This window comes from Sorex araneus, chromosome 6, assembly GCF_027595985.1.
Source record: "Sorex araneus isolate mSorAra2 chromosome 6, mSorAra2.pri, whole genome shotgun sequence".
NCBI lineage: Eukaryota > Metazoa > Chordata > Mammalia > Eulipotyphla > Soricidae > Sorex > Sorex araneus.
Window position 1 is genome coordinate 139,011,530 of NC_073307.1, and position 20,486 is coordinate 139,032,015.

Consider the following 20,486-nt stretch of genomic DNA (forward strand, 5'->3'; position numbering starts at 1 on the left):
ATGTATGGATCTGTAACTGTACCCTCATGATGACTCTCTAATTAAAAATAAACTAATAAAAAAAAACAAAAAAAAAGAAATAATATAGATAATATTATATGTTTCACTCCTTAATAAATTTGGGAAAATATTTTGCCCATAAAAAAATAAAAAATAAAATAAAATCAGGTATTATTGAATTTAGTTGTGTCTCATGGTTTTATGAAATAGGAGAAAACATGCATATATCTTAATTCTAAATTAAAATCTTTGCTACCTCCTGGCTTTCTAATGTAAACTTTTCTGGGTGGTTTAGCTATTGCTTCTGAACAATTAAGTTCTCAAATTGATGGCTGTTTTCCATTTTTTAAAGGTTCCACTCTATTAATATATTTTTTTCACAATAATTCCTCAGTAAGTTTACTGCATATACATCCTTCATGCTTTTTCACTTTATATAAACACAGTGAATTTGGGGGCAGCTAATGCATCTGAAAAAATCATCACTCTGTCAAAATCTGGAGTAAGAATACTCCTTCAGATTCAATTTTACAGGGATACTTACTGATGTCACTTTAGTCTAATCTTTCAGATGATCCTTCAGAAGTCACTTGTAAATGATTAAGCATTGAGAGAAGAACACAGATTTGTTTCTTCATGTCAAGTTTTTACAACTTAAGCCAAATCTAGAGTTACATTTAAAGCTGTAAAATTATCCTATATCACATGCTTTCCCAATATTTCAGTCTGTTGAATATATTCAATAATATATTGCAAGTCTCAGAATGGAGATGTTACTCGTGCCTGCTTGAGCAAATCGGTGAGCAATGGGATGACAGTGATACAGTAACAGTAATATTGAATAAATTGAGTATATTCAATAAATTTCTTTAATAATATTATTGTTCTCCACAAACACAGTCTTAAGCTCATCAGAAGTTTATAGCCTATATCTGGCACCAGAATTTCACTAAATTTAATTAAATTTAGTGGCTGACCTTAGAGAAATATACTTAAAAATAGGGGTCAGATAGGTAGTCCAATAGGGAAGGTACTTGCCTTACACATACCTTACATGGGTAAGATCGCTGGTACCCCATATGTCCCCCGACCCTGAGACTTACTAGGAGTGGTTCCTGATCACAGAACCAGAAGTAATCCATGAGAATTGATAAATATACTCTCACAAACAAAAACTATGTGGTAAGAAAAGTAAACAGTAAAAGAAAAAATAGTTCATTTTGTTTTTTAATTAAGGAATTATTATATTCTCTTGCCATGCTGAAGAAGCACATTCTCTTGAGTGTATTTCTGTCTTTTTCTCTCTTACTCATATGTCTCTAAATAAAACTATTTTTACTTAAAAAATAATCACTATTTGTAAATGATGAATGAGTGGTTGACTAATTTGCCAACACCAGCAGGTTTCTGTTTTGACTTGTTTTGTTTTTAATTTTATAGGCATAGATGATTTGAGGTCTTTCCTTGTCAGATCTTTTATTTGAACAGAAGAACATTGAACCAAATCAGATCAGCCGATACACCTCAGAAAATACAGTCAGAATCCAAAGAAAAAATTACAACTTCTTTATCATTTCAACTCAGGAGTATGTGGTGTTGTATTTTGGGGGTTACAAAACAATCACTGCATCACTGTCATCCAGTTGTTCGTCGATTTACTCAAGCGAGCACCAGTAACATCTCTATTACACACAACCCTGAGATTTTATCAACCTCCCTTACTCCCAACGATTGGAGGCTCTTTTGGTGTCAGGTGAATGAGGCCCATTGTTGTTACTGTTTTTGGCATATCGAATACACCACGGGTAGCTTGCCAGGCTCTGCAGTGCAGAAGGGATACTCTCGGTGGCTTGCCGGGCTCCCCGAAAGGAATGTATATATCTTTTACTTTATTGAGGATATGAATACGCCTTGGGGAGCTTTCCAGGCTCTCCTGGGCGGGCAATAGACACTCGGTAGCTTGTCAGGTTCTCCAAGAGGGAGAACTAGACTATTAGAAGTCAAGCAGCTGCAATGCTCTGGGGAGTTTGGCTTTATAGTCTCTGGATGTTGGCAGTTGATGGGATTGCACAGTGCCTGGGGCAGTTTCTGGGTGTGACTGCCTAGCTACTGGAAAATGGGGGATCTGGGTGGAAGAGGGCCAGTCTGGGTCCGAACAGTCTTGGACAGTTGAAGACCTCCAGAACCTAGCCACAGCCATGCTCAAAGCCACTCTCCACACATTCAGACAAGCCTCACGCATGAAGGAACCGGCAGAGGAACCCAGGTGTGCGGGACCAGGGCCAAGATCTCTAAGGCAAAACAATAGAACTAGCAAACAAGTTGTGTTGATAGATAATGCTTGGGTCATTCATTGATTTATTCAGTGCCTTGTTTATTAAAAACTTTATATTTTTAAAAGTGATTTCAGGCATCGCACCCTAAACTTGTTTAAGCATTTTTAAAATGATGAGGATTGGGGCCAGAGAGATACTACAGTGAGTAGAGGGCTTGCCAAATAGGCAAATAATCCGGGTTCAAGCCCTAGCATCCCACATAGCTTTCTAAGCACCACTAGGAGTAATTCTTAAATGCAGAGACAGGAGTAACCCCTGAGCATTACTGGCTGTGGTCTAAACACACAAACAAAACATTTTTAAAAATAAATAAAATGATGAAGTTTAATTAAGAAACATGAGTATGGTCATTTAAAAATTTAGCATTATAATCCTTAATGTTGTCATTGTCAAGTATAGTTCAACTTCGTGACAATTCCTGAAGCTTATGAATTTTCTATTCCGTGGAAATTTTCAGGGGGAGATACCTGTTAATGACACTGCAAATAGTGATATGTTAGTGTTTTTCCCCCTTCTCTTTATGTTTTATTTGATTCATAAGACCTTCAATAAGTTAGTTATTGTGGAAATAAACAACACTGAATAAAGATGCAACATGTTGTCAGAGATTCAAATAAGTGTGAAAGAATTGTCTGTTGCAATGGAAGAAGTTTGATGGGAAAAAAAGCCCTGTACTTGAGTTAGGAAGCTGTTGTTCTCAGTGTATGTATTAATAACTTTAAAGAAGATGATCCTGGATTCTAATATCCACTGAAAAGAACTGATACCCTGATTCTGGGAAATTCAGCCTATGGTTTCTTTTGTGAACTTGTCATTTTATTTATATTTTCCTATGCTTGGAGCAAAAGGTTCCTAAATCATTTCTGGATGTCTCAACTTTAATTGCAGTAACATTAATAAAAAATTCTAGATGATTTATATCTACGTACTTTTAATATAAAGGGTTTAAATGTTAAGTAGAAATATTGAGAAATATTAAACCTGCAGAGGACCCCTGGTGTGCGGGACCCAGGGCTGAGATCTCCAAGCCTGGTCGGATCGGGATTGGGCCTCCACTGCCTAGACCACCCATTTTCCAGTAGCTAGGCAGTCACATCCACAAACTGCCCCCCGACGCCGTGTAATCCCTCAACAGTCAAGATCCAGAGACTGAAATAAAGCTCCCTGAAGCATGCGACTGCATTTGCGACTCCACGGGAGTTCTTATTGTCTTGTTCTCCCTCTTGGAGAATCTCGCAAGCTACCAAGAGTATCCAGCCTGCAAAAACAGTAACAATGATGGGTCTCATTCCACTCACCCTGAAAGAGCCTCCAATGCGGCACCATTGGGAAGAAGGGGTAAGGAGAGGCTGCTAAAATCTCAGGTCTAGGATGAATGGAGACATTACTGGCACCCACTCGAGCAAATCGATGAAAAACGGGATGACAGTGATACTGTGATTAAATCTGATATCAGAATAAAGAACTTCATATGGCCCCTTTCTGATATATTTTTTAAGTGAAAGCTCTGTTAAAAGAAAATACTTGGAGTGGGGGAGAAGTAAATAGGAATGAACTATAAGATTCTATTTTACTAATCTATAATGGGCCACCACAATCCTTTAGTGTGTTTTTGTCATGGGAAATCATTGTTGTACCCAAGATGCAAACAGTGTCATAGATTATCTTTCAGTTATGAGCATCCAAGTGGAAATGAGCACATGATAATCTTATCCAGATGATGTTTGATTTCACTGAACTTTCAAATGCTGCTATGGGTCATCTGGGAAAGATTAGTTGATAATTTATGTCCTCTGAGTTCTGCCCACAGTGTTGGCCATTGAGATAAATTATTGAAGTCTCCAAATAATCAATTGTAGCCATCATTTTCTGGGGCCACCTGATACTTGTAGCAGAGGCTCTGTGTGTGTGTGTGTGTGTGTGTGTGTGTGTGTGTGTGTGTGTGTGTGTGATGGTGGCAATAGGTAAGAGGGTAGGTGGAAATTTTGAGGATATGAGTGGTGAGAGGTAAGTGAGAGGAAATAGGTGTGGTGAGAGGTGAGAGGTAGGATGGGTGGTGAGAAGTGAATCAAAGATGCCTTAGGGGTGTATTTAAATGAAAACAAATTCTGAGACTGAATGACTCCTCAAAGGGAGTTGCTTAGACTGGTGGCCTGTCACAAACTAGGAAAACAAGAACTGAATTAAAAAGGTGGTAGGAAGACCAGGCCAACTTTGGGGAATGCTGTGCTGGCAACTGTTTAAAGGGCTCTGTAGTGTCATCAATCCAAAAAAGGCACAGACGGCTTTGGGAGCTGGCTCAAAAGGATGGAGCTCTTGCTTTGTATGTGGGAGCCCTGGATTGACTTTGATCCCTAGCACCACATGGTCCTCCAAGCACACCAGGGATCAAGCCTGGAACACTGAACTATCAGTATCCCAGAGCACCACTAGCTATGGCTCCAAAACAACAAACAAACACAAACCCCAAAACAACAAAAAGACCACGTGTCCTATGAATGCACTGAAAAAGGGGGGGGGGAATTATCTGAAAGAATGAGTTTGCCCTTGCAAGGAGTCTTTGAAAATATATGGATTTCTATGCTCAGTAAAAGTATCTCAAATGATAATAGTGGTTTTTTCATTTTTTTTATTATCTGCTCCCTGTAAAATCTCCGTTTTTTGGTTTTCTTATTTTATTTCTATTTTTTGTTAGTTTTCTATTTAGTTTTCCTTCATTCACTTCAGGGAAAACTGCTCCTTTATTGTTTTCGGGCAGCTCAGCATCCTGCCTTGCAATGACTGTTCTCTTATTCCTGGAACTTTGATCCCCAGCTATTTCCACAGCCAACCTTTTCACTTCATTATGGTCTCTCATTCAACTCTTTTCTGATCATTTTTCAAAATGCCATCTGTCACTCTGTGGCTGGTATTTGCCTAGCATCTCCCATTATGTGATTGCATTGACAGTAGGAAGCTGGTTTTGTTTATTTTGTTCATTCCTGAATTCCTAGCATCTCAAATGACAATTGGCCCATACTGAGCACTCGCAGGTATGCAAGACTTGAACATTGTCATGTAGTATTTCTATTATTATCATTATTGTTTCCTATCGAATCAAATATCGACTGTCCGATATGCCAACAACAGTAACAACAATTGGCCTCATTCACCTCTCACCAAAAGAGCCCCCAATATGGCAGCGTTAAGAAAGATGAGCAAAGAGAGGCTGAAAAAAATCTCAGGGACGAACTAGACTGCCAAAATGAAGAAAGATTAAAATGATTGTCTGTACTTTCAACACATGTACGCTGGCATCAGAGGCATCCATCAAGGACCTGATGGTGCAAGTGCAAAAGATCAAGTATGACATCATTGGTCTGACCGAAACGCATAGACATCAATCACATCACGCCATTTTTGACACTGGAGAAGAATTGTTCCTCGAAACATGTGACAACAGAGGCGTTGGTGGCGTTGGTATCCTTGTCAACACAAACGTAGCCATGAGTACCGATTCATTCGAATGCCTAACAACCTGAATTGGACGATTATGCTTGAATAGATGTGGCTCACTGCCTGCAGTTTCTATCTTTGTCGTCTATACGCCAACTTCCAACTACAATGAAGAAGAAATTGAGAGGTTCTACATGGAATTGGAGACATTCTATAAAGAAGACCACACCTTATACAAGATCATTGTTGGTGATTTTAATGCCAAGATAGGTCTGAGAAGGTCGCCCAAAGAACTCCACATTAGGACACATGGCCTAGAATGGAACGATCAGGGTGAGAGACAGTCTGAATTCATCATGTCGACCAAGACCACCCATGATAACTCACAGTTCCAGAAGGCTGAGTCTAAACGCTGGACATGGACATCTCCCCGTGGACAGTTCCGAAATGAAATTGACCACATCATATTCAATCGAAGGTTTTGCCTGACTGATGTCCCTAAATTCCAAACGAGATCGAACCACCATCTCCTTTGTGCAAAATTCTACTTCACAGAGCGGGGAGAAAAGTCTGCAAAATTTAAGTCTAAGAAGACAACTCCCAGAATGACCACCAACTGGGAGCTCTTTGGCACTACTGCAGCAACATGGGAAGATGCCGTCCTTGACAATATCGACGAGGAATACGAGCAACTCCTTATCTGTGTGAAGAATGCCGAGAGTGAGAAAGCCACAAACAGACGCCTGTCTTCGGAAACTCTCAATATCATTCATCAACGTGGTTTGGCTTGAGCCTCAGGCAACCACAAGCTAACGTCCGAGCTCACAAAGCTGTGCAGAAATGTGATAAAGGAAGACGTCAAAGAGAGAAGAGCAGCAGTGTTGGCTAGTGCAGCAGAAGCCGGGAAAAGTATTCGCAATGCTCGTCTGTCCTTTGCCAACTACAAGACCAAGATGACTGCCCTCCAACGTCCCGATAGATCTATCACATCTTCTAGAAGGGCAATGGAGAGGATTATTCATGACTTCTACTCGGATCTCTTTGACAGCCATGTCCACCTGCCCATGTGCCAAATTCCGTAGGATGGATATATCATTCCCAAAGTTCTCCCTTCTGAAATCCAACATGCCATTTTGTTGGTAAAGACGCGTACAGCACCTGGTCCGGACAAAGTCAGACCCAAACACCTGAAAAATCTGCTGCCAGTACTCATCAATACACTGGCACAACTGTTCACATGCTACCTATCTGAATGCAAATTTCCATCTCAGTGGAAAAGCAGTAGGACCGTTCTGTTGTACAAGAAGTGAGACATCCACGACATCGGCAACTATCGCCCAATCTGTCTGCTGTCTGTCATCTGCAAGTTGTTCACTTGTGTCATCCTGAATAGAGTAGGCAGAACACTAGATGAAGGACAGCCATGCGAGCAAACTGGGTTCCGAAGGGGATTAAGCACGATAGACCATATCCACACAGTGACCCAACTCATTGAAATTTTGCGAGAGTTCAAGATGCCACTCTGTCTAACGTTCAGCGACTTAAAGAAGGCCTTCAATTCTGTTGAGACTGAAGTGGTCATCAAAGCCCTGGCCAAACAGGGCATTCAAACTCAGTATATCAAAATCCTCCGTGAGCTATATTGTGGATTCACCACCAGGATCTCACCATTCTACAAGGAAGTGATCATTGATGTAAAGAGAGGGGTGCGGCAGGGTGATACCATTTCACCGTAACTCTTAAGTGCCACCCTCCAGAACATCATTCGACGATTAGAACGGGAAGGAATGGAAGTGAAGATAGACAGTCGGCAATTACACCACCTCCGCTTTGCTGATGACATCGTTCTCATAACACCAAACATTGGCCAAACAGCACAAATGCTGGCTGACTTCGACCACAAGTGTGGAAAGGTCAGATTGTAGCTGAATCTTAACAAGACAATGTTCACGAGAAATGAACTGATCCTGGAAGCTCCATTTGCTCTCAATGGAACAAACATCTCCAAATGCAGCAGCTATGTGTACCTGGGTCGAGAAATCAACATGAGGAACGACTTGGTGCCAGGACTGAGCAAGAGGAAGAGAGCAGCATGGAATGCCTTCAAGAACATCAAAGAAGCAGTTAAGAAAACGAAAAACCTCTGACTCCAGGGACATCTTTTCAATTCCACCATTCTTCCTGCACTAACATATGCCTCAGAGACCTGGGCCCTACGCAAACAGGATGAGAACGCTATTAGAGTATCCAAAGAGGAATCGAAAGAGCTATGCTAGGAGCATCACGTCTCACTCAAGTGAGAGAAGGAATCCGGAGTTCTGACCTCTGTCGACGGTCCAGAATCAGGGATGCTGTCTCGTTTGCCAAGGCATCAAAAATCTGATGGGCCGGTCATGTAATGCGATTCAGAGACAACCGCTGGACTAGAACTGTTACCGACTGGATTCCACGGGACGTCAGAAGAACTCGTGGCCATCCACCAACTAGATGGTCAGATTTCTTCATCAAATCCCTGAATGAACGATTTGAGGCTCTTCCTGTTCCTGGAGCAAGCAGATATCATTGGGCTGCACTAGCACTCGACAGGGACAAATGGAAACGTTACCAGCACCTGCTCAAGCAAATTAAAGATCAATGAAATGACAAGTGATACAAGTGATTATTATTCCCTGGACTGTGAACTAAAGGTAGAAGGCCCTCACCAATATATTTATGTTACATAAATATATTGATATATATCAATATATTTATGATATAATTATTTATGTCATATTTATATACATATTTTTGATATAATATATTGACATAATTGATCTATATCAATCAATATATAATTGATATAAACAATTATAATTGGTTAGCGATTCAAATTGAGATGAGTATTTCTTTAGCAACTGTATTTGATGAAGTTAACAGAAGACAAACATTTTATTGTTTTTTAACTTGCTCACTCTCATACCTTTCCTTTCCATTTCAAATGAACTGAAAAATATTTCTGGCTTATTTATTTTGTTATGAGAATCATTCACAGCAGCATTAACTCAAACCCCTGCTAATTTTACTCTCTCAATTCCACTTAAGAAATGCTTCACAGTGGCACAGTTTCAAAACTTCCTTGAAATACACTTTCTTCTTTTGCATCTTTGATACTTGCCAACCATTTCTCCTTCAGCATTCTGCTGGTCCATGACCTTCAAATCATTATTGCCCTGCTTGGCAAATACGAGCTCATTACCTTTTCTCTGCTCCACAGGTGATCTGACTTTGGGAAGTTTTAGATGAGAAAGTTTGTAACGAATATAATTTTAAGTGTAAGGCCATTAATTTGGTACTGAATGTAGAGAAAAATGAGAATCTTGTCAGAATTTGGTAAGGTTAAGCCCGAGGAAAAATATCCAGACTTTGTCAGAGGGTATCCAGCTCCTGCCATCTGATTCCGCTGACATAATTGAGTTTCTAGAAAGACTTGTGGTGTTATTTGGAAGCTCAGGGGTAGGAAGCAGATGGGTGAGTCATTACAATTAGACTGGGAGGGTGGAGAAAGAGCGAACTCCACCTATGTACATGCTACACCTGATGCCTTCCACTGAGTGCTTGGACACATCCTTCTGTCTTTTGTGTTGCAGCTACCTAAAAAAATTCCAGGGGCACTTTCATTTTTCTTCATCTTTGGGTCACACCTGGCAATGCTCAGGGATTACTACTGCTGGGTTTTAAACCCCCATCAGCTTCGTTCAAGGCAAATGCTGAAAGCTGGACTAAAGCTCCAGCCTTCCCTGGATGCTTTCTCAGACCTTCAATGGGAGACTGAGGAACTGCCATAGCAGTGAATAATTTCTGTTATGTTTACCAACTCAAAGGATCCGATACTCAAGATTTAACTATCATTTGTGAATTACTACTTTACTCACAAGAAATGGACACAAACTGCCTAATTTTGAATAATTGTTGTAATTGGCATCTTTTATTAGGGTGGTTATGTAACTTATTAAAAATACAAGGTGGCTTATGAAAGGAAAGAAACCAGTGAAAAGTATAATAATATATATTTATATATTCTCATCTACATGCATACTATGTGAATATTTAGTTACGTTTAGTTCAGAGGCAGCTACTCTGTGCTTAGGGTTTTCTTCTGGTTCTTTACACAGAAATCACTCCTGGTGGTGTATGGAGATCATGTATGATGCTGGGTATTAAACCTGGGTCAGCTGAGTGCAAGGCCAGCATCCTACCCACTGTATTATATCTTCCGCCCTGTGAATATTTAGAGTACTATATATTTATATTATACATTAACTTCCCTTTCTTATATATTTGAATGTTGTATAAAATAGCTATTTTATTAAAGCATTATAAAATATTTCTATATAAAAATTATCAATATATTATAAAGCCAAACTAGTTTGTAAAAAACAAAGTATCATATCAGTGTACATTAGAGTAAAACAATTTTCTCATTAACCTAAACAATATAGTAACAGAATGTTATTGTATTCATATTGTATTCATCTAACCCCTTAATCACATGTTAGTCTTATTAATTCCTAATACATGTTAATATTTTTCCAAAGAATAGTTGTTTATAAAATTATCTTATTTGTGAACTTACCTACAATAACCTTAATTTTGGCAAAAAGTTTGAGATGAATGGCCATTATATATGTTACACATAGACATATATGAATAGCACACACATATATACTCAAATATGTATGTATATAACTTTTCTTTTTTGTGCTGGTGATCAAGCCTAAGTTTCCCCATCTGCAAGATCTGTGGCTTACCACTGGACACTAAACCCAGCACTTGATATGACCATCTTTCATTTAATTTCCGTATGCTCACCAAGTAACACATATTAACTTAACTTTAATAGTTAAAGTTTGTTCTTAATCTCCTTTGGAAAGGCAGAAACAGATACCTTGTTCTGAGAAGCAACCAGAATTGAATGGGTTGAAATAATTGGAGTTGCTGTCCTACCAGAACCAGTCAGAATAGCTAGTGAGGCATCAAGGTGTCCTGTTTATCCTAGAAATAGCCTTCGAGGAGGAAAGAGGCCAATCCCATGTAAAGTTTGTGACAGCTGCAAAATGGGCAAGAAAAGGAATAGATGCTGGAGAAAGCAGCACATGAATTTTCATATGTATGTATTCTTCAAGTGAATAAACATCCTAGTTATAAAATGGACTGGAGCGAGAGCATAGCAGGTAGGGCACTTGTCTTGGATGCTGCCAACCCAGGTTTGATTCCTCTGTCCCTCTCGAGAGCCAGGCAAGCTACTGAGAGTATCCTGCCTGCCTGGAAGAGCCTGGCAAGCTACCCGTGGCGTATTTGATATACCAAAAACAGTTACAAGTCTCACAATGGAAATGTTACTGGTGCCTGCTCGAGCAAATCGACGAACAATGGGAAGACAGTGCTACAGTTATAAAATAATAACTATTCCCCCCAAATAATACCTTCATAAGACCAACAGAGCCCTCAAGTACTTAACCCTTGTTATTTTTAATAAAGTTTTAGCCAAAAGTGGCACGTAGTAAGAATTCCAATTGCTGGGTTTCACTTTAGGGAAAACAATGATTCTGGCAGAATCTTCTACGTCTTCTTTATCAATGGTTATAATGACTTGAAGTTCTAAGTGGACCATAAAATCTTTCATTCAAGAAATGTAATTGGATATTTCAAAATATTTACCTAAGTAAAAAAATGCAAACTTTTTAAACGCACAATCTCATTAGTGAACTCTACAACTAAGAGTGTATTTTGAATAAAAGCACCCAAAATTAATGAGCTTGGGAAGCTTATATTTAAAGGCTTATATTTAAAGTTAATTGAGGTATAATTTTATATGGATCATGAGTGTGTTTTAATCACCATTTGTAGTCTCTCCTATCTGGTAAGTTTTGCATGTGGTCAGTGAACACAGTGGGTCGGATCCTTTCCTTTAAATTATACACAAACAATAGTGCATGTCTCCAGGACACATAAAGATGGAAGATACATTAAAGAGATGAGAATGTTTGAGAGGTAAGGGATAACAGAATTGATGAGATACATTAAGACTGAGTAATTTATGAAAGAAAACAAGAAATGAGTTTTACAAGGACAAATGGAATAATGTGACTTAGAGGAAATGCATTATTCATCATCATCATCATCATCATCATCATGTTGATTGTCAAATTTCTTGACTGGTCTCAGTAACGTCTCCATTCGTCCTAGTCCTGAAATTTTAGAAGCCTCTCCTTACTTGTCCTTCCCAACGATGCCGCATTGGAGGCTCTTTCAGGGTCAGAGGAATGAGACCCAGCATTGTTACTCGTTTTGGCGGGAAGTTTGTGAGACTCTCCCGTGGGCAGGAAACTCTCGGTAGCCTGCTGATTCTCACAGAGAGAGAGAAGTAGGCTATAAGATGTATGCTATAAGAAGTATATAAGATATAGGCTATAAGAAGTAGGCTATAAGAACAGGCCTCTTGGTTCCGGAAGCTTGCTTAAGCCAACTCTGGATGTTGGTTGTTGATGGGATTACAAGGTGCCAGGGGTTGGTGGGTGGGGGACAGTCCCTGGGTGTGACCGCCTAGCTACTGGAAAGTGGGAAATCTGAATGGAAGAGGCCCAGGCCCGATCAGAATAGGCTTGGAGGTCTCAGCCCCAGGTCCCACACACCTTCATGTGTGAGACTCGTCCAAACGTGTGGAGAGAGGCCTTGAGCAAGGCTGTGGCTAAGGCTCTGGAGGTCTTTGGCTGTGGGAGCTCTGCTTGGGGCAGGGAGGGAAGTTGGAGCCCATCCCCTCCGAGGGGCCCCAGGGAAGACAGCCACGCATTCGGGCCAGAGATTAATTAATGATTAATAATGTATGAATAATTCAGAAGAACCCAGAAGAACTGAAGGACCAGGGGAAGAAAATCGTATTATTGGCAGTGTTATCTTCTCCTACTCTGTATGTTTTTGGTTTATTTTTTTGTTTGGGACCACACCTGAAAATGCTCAGGAATTACTCCTGGTAATTTTGTGGGAGACCATATGGGATGCCAAGGAATTGAATCCAGGTCAGCTGCATGCAAGGCAAGCACCCTACCTGCTATACTATTACCCCAGTTTCCTGCTGTATGTCTTAAGCAAGTAGCATAGGACCTGTGACCCGCAATTTCCATGTTCTTAAAGTGATTGAACTAAATCACTTGAGTTTCCTTATGATTCTAAATTGGTATATTCTATACAATCTTGCTCCAGAGAAATGACAAAATCAAACTTTGACTGCCCCAGAAATCAAAGTCAAAATGAAACAGCCTTATTTTTATGACACAACATCTTATTCATAGACCCTCACTTATCTTACACTACTAGAATCTCTGAACCTATTTGCAAAAGGATGTTAGAAATGAAATAAAGCACACTGATTTGTATGTTGAGTGTTTACAGGTCTGTTAAACTTTTCACCTTTGTTATCTTACTCTGTATTGGTTTTCCTTATTTTTTTTTGGACATTGGGATGATAATTCTGAATTAATTGTACATCTCAGCTAACTCACATTATTATCATTTGTCCTTGTAAACCTCATTTCCTGCTTCCTTTTGTGAATTACTCAGTCTTAACATATTTGATCAGTTCTGTTACTCCCCACCTCTCAAACATTGTCATATCTATAATGTATCTTCCATCTTTATGTGTCCTGGAGACATGCACTATTGTTTGTATATAATTTAAAGGGAAATAATTATGTGGTTGAGATCATTCTGTTTCTATATTTATTAATTTCAGCAGTAGATTTTCAATATTTATTCATTTTGCATTGTGAATTATTAATCTTTGTACTCTAAATACTTTTGGTATTTACTGCACAGTGCAGCTACTATATTTACCTACCTATCTCCTAGAAGTCTCTCTTTAACCATTTGTTATGCTGCAATGAAAGTTCTCAGGGTTATTCCTTCATGAATGTGTGAGAATTTTAGTGGGAAAGAATAGCTGGGTCCTATTGCCATACAGGGCAGAATTATAGGGCCCTATAATATTCATAGGCTCTATTTGTCTGATTTATCTACATTACTTTTTGTTATTGGCTGTGTAATAAAATGCACAGTATTTAGTATTATTAATTAATCATACTAGGGGGGTGTGCTACTTGTCATTGTATTTAATATTTTGATTTCTGAAAACACCAAACTTAACTTATCTACCTTAAATAAACAGATTCCTAACATTTGGCTTGATGCCACACTGGAGTACAGTGATTAAAACTTTTATGAAGATTTGTTAGATATATTTTTTGACTTTATAACCAGAAGTAAAATTTCTAGATCTTAAAATGTATGTATAATTAGCATTAGTACATTTTGCAAAAGTTTTGTGCTGATTTGCATTCCCATAAGAAAACTATGAGAATCCAATTATGCTGTATCCTGGTGATTTATTACAACTCTGAGTATTCTTCTAGAGGTATAAATATTTCCCAGAGAGATTTTAATATGCCTTTCCTTAATGAGGGGTGCATCATGGTCTTTTTTGGGGGAGGGGGCGCACACCTGGTAATGCTCAGGGATAACTCATGGCTCTGCACTCAGAAATTACTCCTGGTGGTGCTCAGGGTATTATATGGGTGCATCTTGGTCTTAAATGGAATTTTTCTCTTTTTTAATAAGAGAAGTGTTATCTTTTCCTTTATATTTGATGGACTATCATGGTTTTCTTTTTCAGTATTGCTTTGGTATCTTTTATTCAGATTATGACAAATTTATGCAATCACAGTTTCTCAGAATCATCCTTTTTAATATGCTTTCTATGATAAAGACCTTGGCATTTTTACTGACAAAAGTGGGTTTAGTTCACTCTAAAATGTAGTAATCTTCGTAACCCAGAAGCTAGATCAAATATTAATGGATTTTTTTCTTTTTGATAAAAAAAGATAGCATGATTTTATATCTATAGTGATATCACACAGATTACAAAATGAACAAAGGAAACCTTTAGGAAATATGAACTCTTTTGTAGGTTTTGCAGTAAATATTACAGGTTAAAAAGTCACAATGTAGAAAGGATGCTTCTGTCTTATACAAAATACAACAATTATCTAGATGCTTATTCATTCAGGCATGGCCAGCTGTAAATGTACTAGTTTTATACCCATAAACTATTGACAAAAATTTATCAGTCTAATCTGTGCAGTATTCATTTTCAAATGAACAAAAATGACAGCACAATCTAAAGTATTCTATTCAGCAACTTATAGAAATAAAATATTTGGGGAATTAATTTTTTATGCATCACTTAACAAAGAAGCTATTAGCTAATATTTTTAGTGGATTTTTTATATTCAGTAAAAGTGGTCAAGATGGTTAAGATATATTAAAGAGATATTTCAGCGAAACAATAAACTATTTTGGTAAAGTTTTACCTGCCATCTGAAAGATTTATATTCTATGAAATTTAGACTCAAACAATTTTAGCAATTAAATTTAAAAAAATCAAATTTAACTGTTCCTATTTTTTCCTTCCAGTTGTTGCATGATGACTGGAATGGGAAGGAATGGGAGTGCAGATAGACGGTCAGCAACTACACACCTCCAGTTCGCTGATGACATTGTTCTAATGACACCAAACATTAGCTAAGCAGCACGAATGCTGGCCAACTTCAACCATGAGTGTGGAAAGGTTGGACTGCAGCTGAACCTCATGAAGACAATATTCATGAGAAATGGACTAGTTCCTGACATTCCATTTGCTCTCAACGGAATGAACATCTCCAAATGCAGCAGTTATATGTACCTGGTTGAGAATCAACATGATGAATGACTTGGCGCCAGAACTGCACAGGAGGAAGAGAGCAGCATGGAACACCTTCAAGAGCGTCAAAGAAGTGTTTAAGATGATGAAGAAACTCTGGCTCCGGGCACATCTTTTCAACTCCACCATTCTTCCTGCACTAACGTACACCTCAGAGACCTGGGCCCTACGAAAACAGGATGAGATGCTTCTCGGGTCTCCCAAAGAGGAATAGAAAGAGCTATGCTTGGAGTATCTCGTTTCACTCGAGTGATAGAATGAATTTAGAGTTCTGACCTCGTCGACGATCAAGAATCAGGGATGCTGCCTCATTTGCCAGGGTGTCAAAAATCAGATGGGCCAGACACAGAATGTGATTTGGACACAACCACTGGACTAAAGCTGTTATTGACTGGATTTCACAGGATGTCAAAAGAACACGTGGCTGCCCACCTACAAGACGGTTAAACTTCTTTGTCATGACCCTGAATGAAGACTTCAGTGCTCTTCATGTTCCTGGAGCCAGCAGACGCCATTGGCCTAACTAGCATGCGACAGACGAATGGAGATGTTACTGGCGCCCACTTGAGCAAATCTATGAGCAACGGAATGACAAGTGATACAAGTGATATTTTTTCTTTCACTTTGGTGCTTTAGGAATTTTAATTTATTTCTAGGGCACTGGAAAATATAAACATTAATGTTATTTTAGCAGGGTGTTCATATTAGCAAAATTAAATATGAATCTAGCATTACATTTATCATAGGTGGATAAACAAGTTTATCTAACTGGCACATTTGTTCATATCAATTAACCTGTATCTTCATAACAGTTATAGTAGTTTGTAAAGGAGTAAGAGGAGGGAAATAGTATTTATAGGAAATATGAATGATTTAATATTTTCTTTGCTAAGAAAATAAACAGAAACTTTAGAGTACATAATTTTGACAATTTAGGAATTTACCTTAACTTGTAACTTTTGTTGATCTATAATTGTCATATTACTATACTACTTTAGGTATATAAGTTAATGGTTATGTGTTTGTGTATGTGTGTGTGTGTGTGTGTGTACACATACATAGTTACCATAATGTGTCAATGCTACATCAACTAATGCACATCTTTCCTATGAGAGTTTTGGTAAACAAAATTAAATATCTCCTATTATGAAACTGTATTCTATTGCAGTAAGAAAGACCATTAAATTTAAGAAAATAAATAGATTTCAGTTATTTTTCACTACTTAATGAAAAATAAAATGACATAACATGATAAAAAAAATTGGAATGGTAGAAAGGTCCTTCTTAATATTGTTAGAGTCAATCTCTCTGAGAAGAATCCATTTGATTTGGGAACCAATGGACAAGGAATAAACAGTCATACAGAAATATGTTCCTTCAATATGAAGAAACCAGTAGAGGAACCCAGGTATGCGGGGCCCAGGGCTGAGATCTCCAAGGTTACTTGGATCGGGACTGGGCCTTTTCCACCCAGATTCCCCATTTTCCAGTATGTAGGCAGTCACACCCAGAATCTTCCCCTAGCTGCCGTGTAATCCCATCAACAGCCAACATCCAGAGACTACAAAACCAAGTTCCCAGAAGTACTCGGCCACATCTTATAGCCTAGTTCTCCCTCTTGAAGAACCTGGCAAGCTACTGCCTGCACAGGAGAGAGCCTGGCAAGCTCCCCATGGCGTATTTATATGCCAAATACAGTAACAATGATGGGTCTTTTTTCTCTGACCCTGAAGAGCCTCTAATGTGGCACCATTGGGAAGGACGAGTAAAGAGAGGCTGCTAAAATCTCAGGGCTAGGATGAATGGAGACGTTACTGGGCCCACTCGAGCAAATCGATGATCAATGGGATGACAGTGATGCAGTAATACAGAAGTATGGTCAGAGATCATTTAAATACAAGAATTAGCAAATGTAAATGACTGGACTCAACATCTTAAAGGAAATTAAAGACGAAATTGAAAGGACCATTATATTTCGATGATTGCATCAGTCTCTAATGAGTGAGAAGTTTAAGTTCTAAACAAATACAAAGCATATAAAGGTGTGAGTGAACCAATCTCATGGTCTATTATACTTTCTTACAAGTTGAATCTCTCTACTTGTGGAGGCTGGGTTGTAATCAGAGAGAACTGTAGGATGCTTGTTAAAGGTTATGAAAAGAGTGATTGGACTAAGGTTCTTACTAACACAGTAAACTCTGGTTTGATTTCAGCTGCTGCATTTTGGATGTAAATGTAGATAAACTATGTTTGATGGATAAATTTAGAAGGAAATGATCTTAATCTTGATGGAGAATGTTTTGAATAGATTTTGAATATTTAATTAACTGATTAATTAAAGTATAATCAATGCTATTGATTTGTTCAGAGCATGAAAAGATTGATTCAGTAGCAGAAATGTGGAATAGGCTATTACTTATAAACCTGGTATTTAGTAGAATGCCCTGGCTTGGCAAATTAAATTTGACAGCCATCAGCATATTAATTATATTCAAGGTGACAGGATTGATGACATCTGGTTTGAAAATATAGAGAGAAAATAGAAAAAGTCCAAGGATAGACTCCTTTGACAGCCCAGAATACGTAAGGCAGGTGAAGGGAAAGAAACAAGGAATATTTACTAGGAAAGACTCGGCAAGGATATAGAAAGACATTTTGATTGTTTTCACTTTGATTAAAATAGAAACTATTAGTTTCAAATTTCCAGTCATAATCACTAACATTCATAAGTTTTGGTCAAAAATTATTTTCCCCAGTCTGTTTTATACTCTCAAGGTATACATTTAAGGACATTGGCCCTATTGTAAAAGACAATGTATATAAAAAAATGAATGAGGGGGCCAGGAGCATAATAGTGGAGAGTACTGTGCCAGGTCTAACTGCAACAAAGCATAGGCAAAGCAAAGAATTCCATACATGGCCTCCCGAAGGAAGTACACAGGAGCAACCAAAAAATGGCTCTGGGAAGGTTAAGAGGTCGACTCCTGTTGTCTGCAAAGGGTCAAAGCTGAGATAGTGGCCAGTGCAGGGAATGGAGACTGAAAATCCACCTACAGCCTTATGACTCTCCTTCTCAAGGCTTGAGTTAGAGACTGGAACTGACCTTGCAGGTCCCATGATGGCATTTCTGTCCTAGGTGATGAGTTGATTGCCACCAACTTTGGTGAAGATAAGATTTTCCCTTCCAATACAGTGCAGCTGAATACAGGCACTCACTTGGACTCAGGGTGATGAGCAGATCCAAGAAACAGGAAGGCAGAGCTACCCAAACTCAGTGTGGAGCTAATGGGAAAGTGTTAGACCTTTCTTTAACTCTTGAATGCTACCAAATTACCAGTTACTGTTTCCATTTCTTGAGATTTTTATTTTCAATTGTTCTGTTTACTCTTGGTTCAATCTTGGAATTCATGTGATTCTAAGAATTCATCATTTAAGGTAAGTTGGGTACACTAGTAATGGGTGTGGTGTGGAAATTATATAAATCAAAAACCATTACTAATAGTACTGTAAGGGAAATATACTTTGGTGGAGGGATGGGTATTGGAATATTATATGACAGAAATACCATTGTGAACAGCTTTGTAAAGGTCTATCTCACAGTGATTCAAAAAAATGTCTAAAAACATAGTACTGAAAGCCATAAGATATCAATTTAAAAATTACAAATTGAACTTAGTCCTATACTAAGTCTCTTTCTGTATGGAGAGTTTCTTTTTTTTCTCTTCTACTTCCCAATCAGTTTTTCTACTTTCTAAAAAAATTAAAAATGATAATAAAACAATTGTACCCAAAGCATATTATAGATTATATATAGTCCCCAGCAAGATACCCATGACATTTGGGCTGGAGCAATGGCACAGCGGGTAGGGCATTTGCCTTGCATGTGGTCGGCCCGGGTTTGATTCCCAGCATCCCATATGGTCCCCCAGCACCGCCAGGAGTAATTCCTGAGTGTAGAACCAGGAGTAACCCCTGTGCATCACTGGGTATGGCCCGAAAAGCGAAAAATAATATTTACCCATGACATTTTTCAGAGACATTGAACCAAACAGTGTTGAAATGTATATGGAGTAATAACCACTCCACCCCAGAACATCCCAGAAAATCCTAGGGAAAAAGAATATGGAATACTTTTCTTTTCCCAAATTTAGAACATGTTACAAAGTTATCATGATCAAACAGTGTGGTTCTGGAATACAGACTGTCAAACCAGTGGAACAGAATTGAAAGCCCAGAGATTGATCCTCAGGCATACAGTCAGCTAAACTTTGACAACGATCATGAAGTAATGCAAGGGAAATCTCTTTAACAGATGATGTTGGAATAGCTGATAAATCACATGTTAAAATAAAACAAAGAAAAACATAAAACTGAACTTAAGCCCCTATCTCACACCATGCACAAGTCAATTAAAAAATGGATTAAAGACCTGAATTCATAAATTTTGTTGTGAAAAATATAGACAGAACCCTTCATGACACTGAATCTAGAAGTATATTTCTTTAGTGATTCAATGCCATTGACTAATCAAATGGAAAAAATATATATAACCATATGAGACTACATCAGATTAAGAAACTAATGTACTAGGGGCTGGAGCGATAGCACAGCGGGTAGGGCGTTTGCCTTGCACGCGGCCGACCCGGGTTCGATTCCCAGCATCCCATATGGTCCCCTGAGCACCGCCAGGAGTAATTCCTGAGTGCATGAGCCAGGAGTAACCCCTGTGCATCGCCAAGTGTGACCCAAAAAGCAAAAAAAAAAAAAAAAGAAACTAATGTACTATAAAAGACATTATGATCAGAATTAAAAGGCACACCATAGACAAAGGCAGAGTTTTTGCCCACCACTCATCTGTCAAAGAATTTATTTCTAAGACATAAAAAGCACTGAGTTGGTTTATTGTTTTTTCTTTCTTTTTTTAA

The 20,486-nt window shown here is 38.5% G+C and overlaps 1 pseudogene; it reads left to right on the top strand.

Annotated features, from left to right (window-relative positions):
* The first annotated feature begins 5,596 nt into the window (after positions 1-5,596).
* On the top strand, positions 5,597-7,372 carry LOC129405795 (uncharacterized; annotated as a pseudogene).
* The last annotated feature ends 13,114 nt before the right edge of the window (positions 7,373-20,486 follow it).